This window comes from Pan troglodytes, chromosome 11, assembly GCF_028858775.2.
Source record: "Pan troglodytes isolate AG18354 chromosome 11, NHGRI_mPanTro3-v2.0_pri, whole genome shotgun sequence".
Classification (NCBI taxonomy): Eukaryota; Metazoa; Chordata; class Mammalia; order Primates; family Hominidae; genus Pan; species Pan troglodytes.
The window spans coordinates 12,018,363-12,035,596 of NC_072409.2; the positions used below are offsets into that span (position 1 = coordinate 12,018,363).

The following is a 17,234-nucleotide window of genomic DNA, read 5'->3' on the forward strand; positions in this document are numbered from 1 at the left end:
TCCCTAAACTATATTTAATGACTGTACTTAAGATACATTATATGCAAGTCTTAATGAGACATTAGATAGCATTTTGAAGATTAAAATTAGAGAATCCATATAAAGTCTGTCCACTTAATGTAGCCTTAAGCTATACTGATGAAAGCATTACTACCAAATTATTACTGCATTAGAACAAATATTTTTAATCATCTCTGATTTATCCATTCTCTTTTTCATATAATTTTCATTTTCACAAAAATACATTTTGAGTTTACAGAAGAGGGTATGTGAAAGGTTTCAAGTTTCTGAAGTTCTGGAGGTAAAGTGAATACAGAATTGAGTTGGTACTGTACATGTGAGCGTGCTCTAGGCTCTGAGTCACATTTCTTCATGTTCGGTTTAATTAGTCATTCTAGTACTATTCGAGGCTTACTGTGAAATGTCCTTCAAGACCAGAGTAGATACAAAATAAGAGTTTAACCAAAAATATTCTGAAGACCAGAATATAGTACAAGGTACATGGTACAATCTGTGTGGTACTGGCAGTGCTAACATCTGGGTTTCTAACAGAATCTGTGTTTCAGGTCCCTGTGGAGACCCCAGACTCCCACAGAGCAACTCTCACCCTGCGCCCAGTGCCCCCACCCCCAGCGGACCCTGCGAGCTCCCTGCCTAGCGCCCCCACCCCCAGCGGACCCTGCGAGCTCCCTACCCAGAGCTCTCAGAGCTCCCAGGTCTGCCACTTTCTGTGGCTTGTCTCTGTTTCTCCAGAGCCTGCTCAGAGGCATCAACGCAGGCCTGCTTCCACTCCAGGGCCCCCTCTATGAAGAGCAATCAGTGTTGCTGGTGGAAGTGTATTAAAATAAAAAAAAAAAGTCCGATTCCCCCAGGGCTAACGGAATCGAACCCTTTAAACAGATCCAAATCCTCCTCAAGTCTGTTCAAACAAGGACGTGTTCTCAAGCCTGTGGAATGGCTGATGAGGTGGACCAGAACTATCAGGAGCAAGCAGACGGACCTTGTAGCGATCGAGTGAGTATCATACGCGGGATTCGACTCTACTTAAAATAGAAAGATAAGTCCCAAGTCTACACAAGTCCTGATAAGACTTAATATGTGACGGGCTCTTTTGTAAACAGGTCAGACTATACACAGATAAATATTTTTCTATGGATTTACTGCTATATTTAAAATACCGCATATCCAAACAGGATTTCTGATGCAACGGAGAGCTCTCTCCCCCCACCCCCACCCCACTGGGCTCTGGGAAGAGGTCCTCCCAAAGGACGGAAACTGCATCCACTCCTGCATCAAGGTGACAGTCCCTCAGTCCCATTTTGGAGTGAGTCGGCTGAGTACTTCATATCCCACTAGCAGCTGAGCCATAGAGAGAGTGTTATCTGAGAACCTGGACGAGGATCAGCCTACATGAATGTTACCTAGGGGTACACACCACCTGGACTTGGATCCGACACCAACACAAGGGCCTTGGTGATAAACAGACACTTTGGAAAATGTTAGAGACGAATTATCATTGACACCTTTTAGACTTTTTTTTTTTGGATACTTTACACTAAAGTGTAACCACCTTTTATAAATGCTATTCAATTATGAAAGACTTTTGGGATTATGTAAATCAAGACAAGTCAACCAGTGACACCTCTGTTAATAGAATAAGATTATCTGGGTTTTTCCTTCTTCAAAGGAGAAAGTAGCACAATTTAAACACGCTGGTCATTAAAAGAAGGCTCCTCCCTTAGCATGTAGAATCTGCAGCAACAAGCCTATTTCCATTTGCTTTCTCCAGATATTCTCTCCCCAAAAGGAACTACTTCATAATACAATTTTGCATTTTTAACTGTATGAATTAGGCATTCTTCATAAATAACAGCTATGTTCTATACACAGGAGTTCCTTTTTATTAGGGACACAGTAATGAACAATGAGCAATGTGTTCTATTATTCTTTGTCAAATCACAAAATGCTACATTAGAATAACTGTGCTGGTCAATGTAATATAGTAGATTAAATTCAACTTCTGTGGAAAAACCACTGTAAAACAGCATGATAAGAAGGCTATAAAAAATTTAATTTTACTCCAAACTCCATCACAAAAAAAATGGTGTGAAAAGTAATTTTGCATAATCAGTACACGCCATCTGGAACAATTAACTGATTTCTATAGAACTATGAGGATCAGTCATATCTGCTTATTAAAGATCAGAAATTATACAAGTAATAAATCCTTGAAAAAACTAAGCATACTCCCGCCTGTCAACGCTATTTTAACTTCAAATACTGAAGAACGCCTGATAAGGCTGAAAAGAAGAGATTAATATATGCAAATTACATCCAGCATTTAAAATCCCCACAACTGTCTCCGGTTTTCTGTCCCTTATTGCTGCCTTTATGTTTTATTCATACACCAACTCACCTGTCACTTCATAAGCTATAATATTATGGGGGTATTATTAAACAGCATAAAGCCGTGCTTTAATTGGAAAGCTTCATTGCATTTTCCAATTATTTGGAGTAAATTAAAAGCAGATGCACATAGTTTAATAAGGAGTCTAATATCAGTTCCGGGAAATCAAAATTCATTGTCATTACTATGCCGTGATAGTTTTGCAAACTGTACTCAATTTCAGAGGTTTTCAAAAGAAAATCTGTCTATGCAATCTGTTAATTGTCATTCGGTTAATAACTGTTTAAATATCCGAACTACATAGCAGCTTCCTATTAAAAAAATTAAACTATGGAGTTTATGCAAGCAAACAAATACAGCATGCCACTCCTGGGCTGGGCTGGACTTTTCAGACTTGCCTGTTCACCCTAAAACAATGGGAAGGCTCGAGAAACCCACCCACACGGCAGCTCAGCTCCAGAGCTGGAGGACAAAGAACAGCAATTTTGTACTTCTGCAAGCACCAGAGGTTACAGTACCATAAGACAGCTCTCTGTGGAAGGGCAGAAGCCATGTTATAAATTGTGTTTTCAGAGGTCTGCTCTGCTCAGCAAAAAATTAGCTTCCAAAGTTTTAATTGGTCCACCTAAAATAAATTCTTTTAATGAGTAAATTAACTGATTCAGGACACAAACATGGGAAAAATTAAAGAAAGCAAATGTTGTGAGCAATTCGCTTTTAAAAAATTGACCCCGGAAGGGCCATTCCCTTACTAGTTCATGACTCATGAGTGGAGTGCCCCTTAGGCTCTGCAGGGGCCAGCCACTGTGCCCACAAGTGGATTGGACTGCCAGACAAAGGACTATATGCTGAGCCACTACGGATTTAAAGAACCAGACCTTAAAGGTTACTCTTCATAAGGAATCTTGCTCACAGATGTAGTTACAGCTCCACAGCTGCAAGTTGCATACATACACATACATCTAGCTAAAGCGTTTACAAATGAAAAGTCATAGGTATACTCAAACTAGTACACGTAACCTTTTCACTTTTATACTAAGTGGCAGACTTTTTCAAATCCTATGTGTGTAAATTATAATAGGACAAGCAGTAATTGACTTTGAAACTCCACCCCCTGCGAGGGCTACAATTAATCTGTTTTTAGCATAAGAACTGCTGCTCTGCAAAGTTCATAACTTGTAGGTTCTTTTTCCCAATCCAATTAAAACCTAAGAGTGTTCCTAAAAGGCGGCTGCACAGAATTTACTCTTCAGCTCCCGTTTCAAAGGGCGTATCTGCTAACATCCCAATCATCAAAGGGCAAGCCCCTCCAGACCAGAAAGGACCCCAAATGCCTGAACACGAGACAGCCTCCTGGCAAAATAACCAGAAACTATGCTCAAAGATGAAGATAAAAGCAATTCTTGTGCAGTGATCCAAAAAACAGCATCTCTTTTTTTTCCCCAAAATTACCTGTTTTAATAAAGTAGACATACTGTGCCAACTGAACCATTTAATTATCTGCAAAAATGATGAATCAAAACAATAGTTTGCAAAAATAAATGACTAACCTCTGATTAAAATGTCTGTCCTCATTAAATCCAAAGAAAAGGTATGATCTCTTTTTAAAAAATGTAGCCTGAAGAAACAAACAGTCCCCCCGCCTCTACAGCCGTACCCTTCACAGTGGCAGTGACCTGCCATGAGATGGGACATCTGAGGATGTTGTCTAATCTACTCTCTCCAACCCTGAGAAAAGACGGTGTGCCCCTGTGGCCTTCGAGCCTCTGGGGGCCGCCAGCCTGGCAGCAAGTGGGCTCGGGGACAGGGGACTTCCAGATGATGTGCTCGGTGGGTGGTGTGATTCTGGAGCAAGGAAAGAAACTTTTTTTTTTTTTTTTTGGCTAAAATAAGAGGTTCTGGGAGGGGAGTGGTTGGAAAGGAAGGAGCCAAGGCCAAAGAGAAAGAAAAAGAAAGGCAAAGAAGGAAAATCATTTAAAGGGTTGAGTGCCGATATGATCCCTTCTCAAACCACAGCTGACTTGATGAAAAGGAACATGGAAAATTGAGGCTAATTTAAATGTTGAGAAGTTCTCTCTTTAAAATCATTTTACCCAGTAGCAAGCTAACATCTCCAGCAATTACACATTTCTGAACTAGAAGGGAGGGTGTGCCTTCTATTACGCCAAAAGTTTCCCTGAGCCATGCCAGGTCCCACCATTCATGAGCTCCCTCTGTCAGCTGCACCCTCTCCACCCCCGGCTGGACTTTTAGGTGAGGTCACGCTGCAGGGTGAATGAGACCAGTGCTTTCTGGTATAATAGGCAGCAATTCCCTGGAATAACAGTATTTACGGCAGTTATAGCAGCTCCGCTTCTGGAGTGCCCTCTTGGTACTAGGCACTGGGTATTTCATGTACATTATCTTTAATCCTCAAATTCAGAAGAGAAAATATAATTCAAAATTACAAAAAAAAAAAACAGACTGCAATGTTATATAAACTGTCTAAAGTAATGTAGGTGGAAAGGGTGGATACAAAACGGTGAACCAGTTCTAAGACCCAGGTCCTCTCAGAATCAACGAAACACTGAGTGTCATGGAACATCCCCTGTATGCTAGGCCCTGGGCTGGGCATTGGGCATCAGGCACACACCAGTGAAGGAGACGTCATCATCTTGCCCTCCAGAATGAACCCTGCACTCCACATGATGACCAGAGATGGATCTCCTTTCTTAGAACTCGGAAACCAAGCAAATGGCCAGAGTTTTACAAGAAGCATAAATAGCCAAGGGGTTTCCTGGCCAAAGAAGCTACGTCTTGGGCCTACAAAAGGCACAACCACCTTTGGCAAAATAGGGGTGAGTGAAGGCCGGGTAATTCATGAGCCAAGGACCTTCTCACAGGAGTGAAACTGGCATTTTGCTACGCAGGGCATATTTCAGGTAAACACACAGGCAATGGAACATAAAGATGGGTGAGTTTATTGCCTCTAGGTAGCAAGCGATTAAGGACTTCTAAGTGTGTCACCAGAAGCGATGCTTAGGGCCACCGAGGCAAGCTTTACTCCCTCATTCAAAATTATGGATGTTGCCTCGCCAGTGGATCATGAGATCGTTCATGCTATAAAACAAGTCAGGCGTAAGAAACTGCTCTCTAACAAAGGATCTCAACCTTGGAGGAGAGTTCTGCATCATTCATTGTCTTACAGACAATTTAAGACAAATCTGGGGAATCAAGAACCTCATTCTCTGGGATAGGTGATAAATATATTCCATCCAAACTCCAGGCTGCAGGACTGAAGATTTTTTTTTAAACATAAATGCATTTAGGACTATCACTGGCCATTAATAAAAAGAGGGAAAAAGCCATTCAGTATTCAGGGCACAAACACCAACTGGGTGACAGTAGTTGGATTCAGGTACTCTGTCCAAACAAGACAGGTGGCTTCGCTGTTCTAAAAAAGATCAGAATTTCTTTTGTCCTAATGTCAGCAGTTAAATGCATTCATTCTGACAAAAAAGGGGGACCCTCATACTGTGTAAGAGCTGAAAGATAAATCTCATCACCAAAGCTTGTGCGACTGTTCAACTTCTCCCCAAGTTCTGACACCGCATGTATCCATCCTTAGCAGGCCATCGAGAGTTTACCCCAACTTGGAATCCAATGCCCTGCCACTACTGTCTTAACTCAGAGATGCTTGAGCTCGGCAATGCTGGCAGCTGGAGGACTCGGGGGGGCTGGAAGCAGGCAGGAGTGGAAGCTGGGGCTGGGAATGACTGGGTCACAGGTGAGGGTTATTCTGGAGCACTCACAGGGAATACTCACAAGGAATGCTCACGGGCTGCAATGGCTCAGTAACCTTGGGCTTGGGTTTAGGAGAAGTTGGCTCTTAGGAGGCCCAATCTAGAGAATGAAGCTTCCAAGCAGGAAAGGCAGGGCAGCACACAGGTGACTATCAGTTCAAACTAGAGCCCTGCCCATGGGCAGGGTACAGGGACTCACGGAACAGGAGAGCTAGAGTAGGGGAGAAGAACACTTGGGGGTCAGACCCAATAAGTGAAACGATGGGCTTGGGCTGCCCACCATCACTATAGGCTAAGAGAAGGCCACCACGAAGAGACATCCCAGTGCCCAGGGCTCCCCCAGACACAGGTTTATAGCAGCAAGGCCAGTGCAGCTCCCACTATGAAGGCAGAGGTTCTTTGAGGTACCTGGTGTATCCCCTTTCCTGGCTGGGAAAGGATCTGAGAAGGGGCTGGGAGGGCAGGGCTGTGGATACCAACAATCACAGCAACACATCAATAGCACTTTCTGTGTCCCAGGCATGGTTCTAAGCTTCACCATAAGTCACCGTCACCCCCATTTTACAGGTAAGGAGACAAAGGCACAGAAGGGTTCAGTTCCTTGCCCAAGGTCATTTAACTTTAAGTAAGGAGGCTTTGGGCTCCCCACCTTCACCGTTTTGCCCAGCAAGAGTGAGGGGAGCCACACCTCCTATTCCTTTTGTCCTTTGGATCCGGCATTGCCATCAGCCAAATGTCAAAGGCCTCACTCTGATGAGGTCCCAGAGATGATCGTCCAGGGGCCCACGTGAGAGTTTAAACAGTGCTGAGGCCCAGTACACCAAGTTAGTCCTAGCACGATTCACTCCAGGTCTGTGTGCCATTTCCAACCTTCAAGTTGATGAGGGGAGGGAAACGGTCACACGCAACCTGTGCTAAAGAAGCATCCTCAGTACCGTGGTTTCGAGCTCAGTGTCTGCAGTCAAAGAGACCTGGGTCTGAATCCCAGCCCTGCCACGTACCACAGGTGTAACTGTGAGCTGATCACAAGCTCTCAAGACCTCAGTTTCCCCATCTGTAAAAGATTTTCTTGGTTAAGGATTTGTTGGGATTAAATAACATAATGCACGGCAAGTGCATATGACACACCTTACACAGGGTAAGTAAGAGGAAGGCTGGGTATTATTCAGTAAATTCATTTAATTAATTTAATCCATTTTAATAATGCAAAAACAACTAAATGTGTTTCAATGAAAGAAGTTGCCTTCATCATTTTCCCCTCTCAGCTGAGAGTTTATTATTTTGAGAGAGACAGAGGTAGAGAAAGAAACAAAAGGCTAATTTGGTATAAGCTGCCTCTAGGCAGGAGTGTCTGGTCACACTACTTCATTCACTCCAGAGTAAACCTCTGAAGAAGTGCTAAGAGCAGGTGAAGGGCTGGGCTCAAGGGGGTTCCCTTTGTTTTCAGCATTTCTCTGGCCAGGTCTACAATTATGTTGTCTCTAAGGAAGGGAAATATCAGGGGGAAACAGGGGCATATTTCTGCTGAAAAACTAGATAAAGAAGATAAACATACAGGGAGAAAGGTATCAGAAAGTTGGTTTTTCTGTGTTCATGTGTTTAGGAACGTTACAGTCAAGGCAGTGTTTGGACAGAATGTCTGTGAAGTCCAGGGGCAGTAAATGCACATTTGCTGGCCACTGCGAGGCCTGGGGCATCTCAAGCTGCAGAATATACAAGCCTCCTTCCCACATAGCTTTAAGTCCTGGGAGGTGGGCATTACCACCTCCACCTTAAACACCAGACAATGCCTGGTGCACAGGAAGCGTCCCATAAGAATGAGCCGACCTATTGCTATGTTCAAATGATCGATATTGTTACTGCAATTGCTGATATGGAGAGATGTGGAATTTAGATCCAGGAAGGCTGGGATCTCTGCTGGCCTCACTCGGCTAGTCGGTGGGAGAGACAGGGCCTGCACCCAGCTGTTTGGGCTCCCACCCTGCTTCATCCAACTGCCCTCGGCTGCCTGGACCACAGATTTAACCCTTTTCCAAGTTAAGAAGGGGATGTGGCCCATTAAACCAGTGCCGCCTAAGCTCTGCCATGCTTAAAAACCAAAAAGAGAAGGAAAGCACAGTGGGAAGGTGGCCGCCTGTTTAAGAGCACTGAAGTATCTGTCACCTAGTAATATTTTTATTTTTCATGATGACTTAACTGGAAAAAGTCTTAACTTCTTCCTACCCATGGGGCACAGGAAAAGCAGAAATGAAAGCCTAGAGCAGAAATCAGCCCCCCAGGCACTTTTCCTCCAAAAAACCAAAGGTACATTGGAAGATTTTATAGAAGTTGCAGCCTCACGCTGCCAAGCACTTCTCTCCTTCCTGCCCCCAAGCCATCATTCTGTCACCTTCTTGAGAAAGGGATCGTGGGCTGCTTGCCACGGAAAATAGCCCACTTCTAAGTGGTGATGCGTGACAGAATGTCTCGGCTTCCAGGGGGTACTGAGCTGAGCCATGCCAGAGAGCCTTTTATTGCAAGTTTCTCTGGACTGAGGAAGAAATTTCCTCTGAGCACTCTGAGAAGTAATCTTATATATCAAAATTATATAAGGGAGCACACGGCTAAGAAGATGAAGACCGTGCTGGGCCCAAGCCAGCGTGTCCCATGTGATAATTCTCAACAAATCTTTGGGCTCTTTCTCGGATCACATCTCTGCAGGGGAGGTGAATAAGGAGAGAAGTGACATTCCTATGCTGCTTCCTGGTTTATAAAATGTTCTTACATACCCTAGATCTTCACAACAATCCAGGAAGGAAACGGGCATTACTGCATTGTTTTAAAGGTATGGATACTAGCATTGCCCAAAGTAGCATTGTGCAGGGTCCTTGTACAGTTCTAGAGGATGCTAGTCACATATTTTGTGCAGTGCACAACTTTGGCAACTGCTCACAGCAGCACTGTATGATGGCCAGTATGTGTCAGAGCCAAGATTCTGACCCTATGCTTCCAACCCCAAATGCCCTATCAGGGCAGCAGGCTTGCCCTCAGGAGCACAGGACAGGGCAGCTCTCGGTGACTGTTGAGTGAATGGAGTGAACAATCTTGCTCTTGTCTTTGCCTTTGTTTACCTACGTCCTCCTCAATTAAAAAAAAAAAAAAAGAGGGGAGCCTCCATCCTCTCTAAATATGGTCTCTGCCCTCTCACTCAAGGTGCTCACAGGTGAAAACTCTCCAACAGAGTAGTGTGGGGTAAACCAGGAGAGAGAGTCAGCAGCGGGAGAGGAATCAGAAAAGCCTGATGGAGAGGCAGCTTGGGAGCGGCCTTCAGAGCCACAGCCAGGGACAGAGAGAAGAGAAGGTGGTGAAATCTGAGCTGCTGGAGTGGCGGGGCAAGCATAGCGCAAGACAAAGGCAAGGAGGACGCAGGGAGCGACCCAGGCTGGTGGGACACGGGTGGGGCTGGTTGTTGACAGCCCCAACACCAGGCAGGTGAGGTCTGAGGTCTGAATGAATGCAGTCAGGCTGTGGCGGGGCACAAAGGTGTGATCTGAGGAGCAAGGGGACCAAGGAGGTCTTTGGAGAGATGAGTCAGCTACCTGGGCAACTGAGCTGAGGCTAGAAAAGCCTGGTCAAGGAAGAGAGTCAAGTAAGGGCTGGGCACCAAAGCCTGATACCTGCCAGACTGCAGCCCAGAAGGCCCGGGCCCACGGCCTTCTGTGGGCCCTGCATTCTAAGTGAGAATGCAGGTGTGCGAAGAGAGGTCCCACGCTTAACACTCAGCTGCAGAGGACCTGCTGGGGAACTGATCCTGACCATGGACTTCATCTGGAGTAAGATGACCCAGAGCCCAGCTCAGGGTTCTCAGGGTCTATCTCTCTGTGAAGTCCAGGAGGCACTCGCACTGCAGACAACGTCCAGGAGGCAGGAGTTCCCCAAGTGCCCTGTGTGTCTGCCTGCACACGCTGTTCATTAACTTCAGTGACACAGCCACCGTGGTGGATGTAGAAAAGCACATCCAATTAGCCAGGCCTACATGAATATTTGCACTCTTAAATCTTTTGCATTTCGAAAGGGTTAAAGCTTATTATTAGCATATAATTTACAGTCCTTTCTCCCAGGAAAGGAATAATGCACAGTAAATGCCACATTCATTTTAATAATACATGTTACAGTCTGTGCCCAACATCTGCACAAAGGTAAAGGAGACAGATTTTTTTGACATGTCCCACTCTGCCATCTAAACACAGGCTTTTTGTTTCTTAAGTGACGGAAGGTTTAATCAAGAAAGCAGGCAATTCATCAATCGAAACAAGGCAGTGTGCGTGCGCCTGACAGCACACACATGGTTGTGTACAGAGCAAACCTGGCCACCTGTCAGCCGCACCTTTTACATCAGGATATACAAATACACCATGCGATCAATTCCCCATCCGCTCCCATTCATTTCTTCTTTTTCTTATTCTATTTTTCTTTATACTTGATTTTGTTGTCAGTCAGGGCAAGAGGAGATGGATAGACAAGGGTTCTTATAGGGGATGATAAAAATGGTTCTTATAGGTGATGATAAAAATGTATTTGTCTTTAAAATGACTTCTTTCCTCCTTGGTTCAAGCACAATTATTATAAATATCTTTTCACTTCATTCAGGAATTTTCCCATATGCTATTATCAGTGGCTGTGCCAAACTGATGTTCCTGTCTCAGATCTGGGGCAACCCTCCCATACGCTCACCCACCACCGCTTGAGCCAGTTGTCAGTGATTATGAAAATCCTCTGTGGAGCGAAGAACCTCAGGGAAGCCGGGGTCAGAAATGCAATGCCACCCCGAGCCACGAGAACATATCCACTGAAGACAAAGGCCACAGGGACCCCTGTGAAAGCAGAGGCTAACACTACTCAGGGGCTTGCACCAGAAGACAGTGGCTCTTTCCCTCCTTGGTGGTTATCAGGAACACATTCACTCAGCCCACACATTCACCCGAGCACAGGGACACACACTCACCCGAGCACAGGGAAAAGGAGAACCACAGGCACATGGCACACCCAGAATGTGGATGCAAATTCTGTGGCATCAAACCGTGAACATTACAACATGCCAAGCAGTTGTGTTAGCACACCTGACACAGGAGAGAACAGCGCTTCTCAAGCACCCTATTGTTTGAGTCTTTTACCCTTCATTTTCCCAACCCTGCAGTGCTTCCTGATCATTAAAGTATTAAGTTTATTTTCAATTTTCCGGGTGAGTTTTTTTTTTTTCCTAATTGAGAGACAGAAATCATGTAATCACTGCAAATGAAAGGAAAATATGTTTGGAATTGTTTGGTATGCTGTAGATGAGTTTTTAAATGATCACATTGTAAGATACACATTTTTTTCATCATAAGATGAAAAGCTGGTGGCAGAAATTTTATCCAATTGGATGAAATATATAAATCATGAATTTCATAATACTGATAATTAAATGTCCATCTTCCAATTTAAATGAGGACTAGATTAAAACTGCATGGAGAAGGCTGATATTCAGAAATCATTAATTATTTTTAATTGCTTTGTGCTTTCCTACTCCAATGTCAGAGCTACATGGCTCACCCACGGTTCTGAGTTACAGATAAAATCCTCCTTCTCTCTGTACAAGGGGCCATGATCCAAACTGATGAGATGATGGACACTGACTTGACCACACCGACATCTTTCCTGGTGTCAAACATCCTGAAAGGGGGGCTGGTTTTTAAAAAGCAAACAGCTGTGGAGGGCAATAAGCTGGCTTTTCCAGCAATCAAAAAGAAAAGCAAAAAAAAAAAAAAAGAAAAAAAAAAGAAAAAAAGCTGAAGGCAGAGGAGTGGCCAATACACCCCAGTCTGCCAGGATAGATTCAGGTTACGGCTTCTGTCCTGGGACAATTGTGTGCCCCCTTCACTTTTATAGTCAGCCTAATGCTGATGGATAAATGAAGATGTCAGTGAGCCAACCTGTCTAGGTCCTAAAGCGGAAAGCAATCCTAGCCCCGCAGCTCACCGCACTGTGTGGCTTTGCGGAGTTTCTGCACTGTGGCTCACCCTGCATTCATGGGGTGTTCGAGATTTTTCGGTCTTATTATATGCCAGTTTTAATAGGTATTTGCTTAATTTTACTATGTCAATTTTTTTTCAAAAGAGAAAAATAAGCTTTCTATGGTTAAAAACTGTGCACTTGGAGATAGAAATCAGATTACAACAACAAACACAACAAAAGAATAGGATGGTATCATTTCCCATCCCACAGTCCCGTTTGTTAAGCAAAACCTGCCGTAAGACAAAAAACCCTTCTAGGTTAGAAAAGCTGCACTGTGCTCTCCTTGGTGGCCCCTCTCCTTATAGGAAGCCTCTGGGGCAGCTGTGAGCAGCAGGTTTGGGCAGGGGGTCAGGGAAGATCTGTCTTTCCTGACATTCCCCGAGGTCTCCAGTCCCATAAGGTGCCTGACACCCACCACAAGAACATTTCTTAAGAAACATCTCACTCAACTTTCAGACATTTTAGATTCATTTCAAACAAGTAGGTGTCCCCCCAATACATGGAGATATATAAATATATATATATACATATATGTATAAGCTGTTCTTATCAAACTTACAGTTATAATAATTGAAAAGCAATTGTTACATTGTTTACAGCATTTTATGGAGCCCTCCTCCCTCCCCCAAGGTGGTAAATATTTATATTTCTCTCATTCATGTCCAGTGTTGTCTGAGACGTCTACTAGCTTTAATATGTATCCATAGGACTAACACTCATGTGGCAATAATGTGGGAAAGTGCAGAACTAAAGAAATAAAGAAAACGAGAGCACTCATTTTGGTGGTAGAGGTTTTTTGCTCATTTTGTTCAGCTTTCTAAGGAATGCATATGTGGGAGTCAGCGCTGACCCACAGGACCCTGTTTATGAGGAAGGACAGCTCTTCGGGCTTAAGAGAATAGTTCAGTTCTTCCCAAGCAACTAGCTTGTTTCTCTCTTATCCCTAAGGGACAGCCCTCTGCCTCAGAACCTAATCTAGATATCCCCTGCACACAGCCGCACCTACTTTCTATCCTATTTCCATTAACTTGTGTTTCCTCACTTCCATTTTCATTTGGCCGTATGTATTTTTGGAGCTACCTTAAATCCTTTTGGAATAGATGAAAGAGAAATGAGTGAATGGGCAGATATCTAAACATATAAAAAATTCCAAGAAAAAAAAAGGTAGGGTGCCACCATTTGGGACTAAAATAGAAGACTTTTCAGGAAAGGTAAGATGTTCTTAAGAAAAGTAACAGCCACTAAGAGTCCTGACCAGGAAACTCAGGGGTGGGGTTGGAGTAGAACCTAGAGAAATCAACATGACCCGGAAGAGGGCCCTCCAAAGAGGTAAGATCTTAAAGGCATGTTCGAAAAACCAAAGGCACAAAGCTACAGGGGTCACACCAGTAAGACCAGCACCAGGAAAGCTACAGTCAGCAAGGTAAGAACTATCAAAAAAGGTTGTTTTGAAATATTTTGTTTACAGCTAGAAAGAGTAAGGATGAATAGCACCCATGGCTTAGGAGTGATGACCCTAACCAGGGGTTGGCAAATGTTTTCTGTAAAAGGCCAGAGAGTAAATATTTAGGATTTCTTGGCCATCTGGCGTTGCCTGCACACACCTAACTCTGCCATTGGAATGTGAAGCAGCTATGGACCATTTGTAAAGGACTGGGCATAGCTGTGTTGCAATAAAACTTTATTTACAAACACTAAAGATTTTCATATAATTTTCACATGTCCCTAAATATTACTCTTTTTATTTTTGTCCAACTACTTAAAAATATTAAAACCATCCTTGGCTTGCAGGTCATACAAAACAGGCCGTGGATGGGATTGGGCCATGGGCTTTAGTTTGCTGACCCTAACCCAGATGGGTAACAGAGTGAGCCAAGCCAAGCGACCATCATTTTATCCTTTTAGGGAAAACCATCTTCAAAACCCTACAGAGTGACACAATGATGGGGGACGTGAAGAGCAAGGAAGGCAGGGAGGTGGCTGGAGCAGCCGGCTGCTTGCCTGCCCAGTCCACATCCAGAGGGCCAGCAGGACATAAAGGATGGTGCTGGAATTACAGACAGTGATCTCTGAGGAACTCGAGTGAACAGGTGATTTCAGGGGACTGCATAACAGGGAAAAAAAAATCATATTTTCTAAAAGGGACAATAAGAAAATTATTGATCTGTGGTCTGGAAGTGCTCTGCAGTAAACTTTGAAAGCATAGACTCATGAGTGCTCAGGAGAAAATGGTGATCCTGCAGGCCGGCAGGGTTTACCAAGGACATGCCACACTCACATCAGGTGTGTATTTTTTCTTACTACAAAAGCAACACGTGCTATTATGGAAAATGAGTAACTGCAGAGAGGCCAAAAAAAGATGAAAGTCCCAAGAAAACCACCATAAACACTTAGGTGTGGACCTTTCCAGACCTTTAGATGTATTTTTTGTTAATTTTAAAAAATTAATTTTTTTAAAGAGACAAGATCCATGTTCCCCAGGCAGGAGTGCACGGCTATTTCCAAAGGCCATCATAATAGCACATTATAGCCTCGAACTCCTGGCCTCAAGGGATCTTCCCTCCTCAGTCTCCCGAGCAGTTGGGACTCCAGGCATGCACCACCACTCCCAGCTTAGACGTAATTGTTAAAATGAGATCACTGCATATTCTGACTTGTTACCTGTTTTTCTTTCCACTTAACAATATTCACATACATCTTTTAACCTAAGTCATCACTTCTAGATGGCTGAAAAGTTAAGGTTACTGTATGGATGTTTTGTAATTTAAGCATTCGTCTTTGTTTGGGGCATTTAAGATCTATCCACCTCCCACCCCTGTCTTGAAGTATTATTTTTGAGAAGTGGCGGTGCTTATCCTTGTGGATAAATCTTTTTGCACATCTGTATTTTCTAGGAGATACTGCTAGGACAAGTGTGAGGATGGATGCTGGCTTTGTGGCCGTTTGGATTAGGGTACAAGAGAGCAGAGCGCAGGCCACAGGCATCTCAGGATTTCAGCACTGAGTTAGAGCGCCTCACCCCACTTCTGTGGGCAAGAGAGAGATACGACTGGACTGTGTAGAACAGCTGGCAAATTTTGGTCGGCAGAATGCACAGTGTCTCAAATTGCTGAGTGGATGTGAAAGAACAGGAAGACAGAGCCCTGCTTAACGAGGAAGGATCTCACAGGGATGGGTGGGCTGGTAGGAGGTGGTGGTCCCAGACACCACAGGCATTCAAGCAGCAAAATCAGGATGACTACCTGGCCCAGGGTTTTGGGAGGGTACTCCTGTGCAAGGCAGACAGGAGGCTAAATGATTCCCTTCGTCTCTTCCTTCCTTCCTTGACCACATCATGAGCACTGCTTTGTGCCAGGGATGGCACTACATATCGTCTCCACTCGTGTCTCTTGCAACTCTGTGCCACGTCTCACCCTTAGCAGGCATGATGGGAGCCAACTGTCTTAGTGAAAGATACAGGAAAAGGAATCTACTAGCAGGTATGCCACTGAGAAAACATTTAAAAGTTAATATACTTTAACAACCATACATACACATTAAGTGTGGGCTGTTTTTCAAATTTCTAATTACACTGTTTTGAAACCTACTTATCTTAGGAAGGGATGGAACACTAAGGGAGCAGTAATCGAATGTCTTCAGGAGGGACACAGAGCCCGCCAGGAGTCTGCACCAAAGGCTCAGCTCCTGAAGTCTGCAGTGAACCTGTGCCAGGGCCAGTTCAGAGGCAGAACGGTTTGATGATTCATTTCATTATCAGCAGAACTCCAGCTATCAAGGCATGGGTACTGGGCAAGGGCTAGGGCCTGGGGCACACTTTGCCTTAACTGTTTTTGGAAGAAACCATTGGAAACCCTAACTTCACAATACCAAACTGAGATAGGCCACTCAGTGCCAAATACTGTTCATATGGGGGTAAGGGAGGTGGTCTCTGCTCCCTTCTAGCCAGAATGACTCGCAGGCAGGCTGCCAGTGGGTGGGCGGGCAGCCTTCCCAGTTGTACCATAGTTGCCCAGTGCTGAGCTTGCAGGCCTTATGGAACCAGCAGGTCCTGCAGGGTATTTCTGGCAGCAACACAACAAAGCGGTCCTGGACCCTGGCAGAGCAATTTGGTGCTTGCAGCCACTGAGGAGGCCTGAAATTGCCTGCTGCCGTGGGCTGTAGCCTCAACTACCTCTGTTTGGAAGATAAAATCCAATTGACTGCCACTTACATAAATGTAACAGGAAGTTTCTGAATGGCTTCCCCTGTGTCTTGAGGCTGTTACCTTGGTATTGCTAAACTAACAGCTGAAATGAACCCAGACAACACCTCATCAAAGCTGCGGGGCGAGGAAGCAGCGGTCCAGAGGCAGACAGCAGTGTTCCTGCCAAACCATAGGAGATTTCACTCTGTGGCTCTTTCCTGCAGAAACGCCAACAGCTGGGAAAGCCATCAGAGAACACAGGTAAAGTGGGTGTAGCCAAACGCTGTGGCTGGAAAAAGATTTGCGAGCTGCAGAAAAAAAGTCATCTGTTTTGATGGAGCTTCCCTTGTGTGCATTCTGAATGGGGGCGCCCTGCTGGATTCCACAGGCCTGTTCTGCACCTCTATGCCACTAAGCATCTGGGGAAATACTCAGCTTTTCTACAAAATAGGTCATCTTTCCACACTTGTTATGCTCCTTGTCGACTCTGCTGAAATAGCCACAGCACAAAAGAAATTCTCCCTGGAGATGCTGTTCTTAGACAAACACGTTCCCTCTCCCCTTGGAGAGCCTGGCTCCTGCAGTGGAGCCAGGGATGGGGGCTTAAGAACATCCCTGCTCCTCCTCTTCTCAGCAGGAATGTCACCCAGAAATGGAACAACTGGCTTTTGCTTATACTTCCAAACCTATTAGGGAGTGATCATAACGAGAAAAACTAATACTGACAAGAATTATGCCATTGTTCTATTTCATCTATTTAGTAACCTGTAGTTGCAATTTTTAGAAAAAAGATTACCTTTTAAATAACCGATTCATTATGGTACATGAA

The 17,234-nt window shown here is 44.4% G+C and overlaps 1 protein-coding gene and 1 pseudogene across 4 annotated transcripts in view; both read right to left on the bottom strand.

Annotated features, from left to right (window-relative positions):
* Window positions 1-17,234, bottom strand: part of MVB12B (multivesicular body subunit 12B) — a 179,530-nt gene that overhangs the window by 66,415 nt on the left and 95,881 nt on the right. The gene's annotated exons all lie outside the window — the stretch shown is intronic.
* Window positions 12,992-13,069, bottom strand: LOC112204460 (small nucleolar RNA SNORD116; annotated as a pseudogene).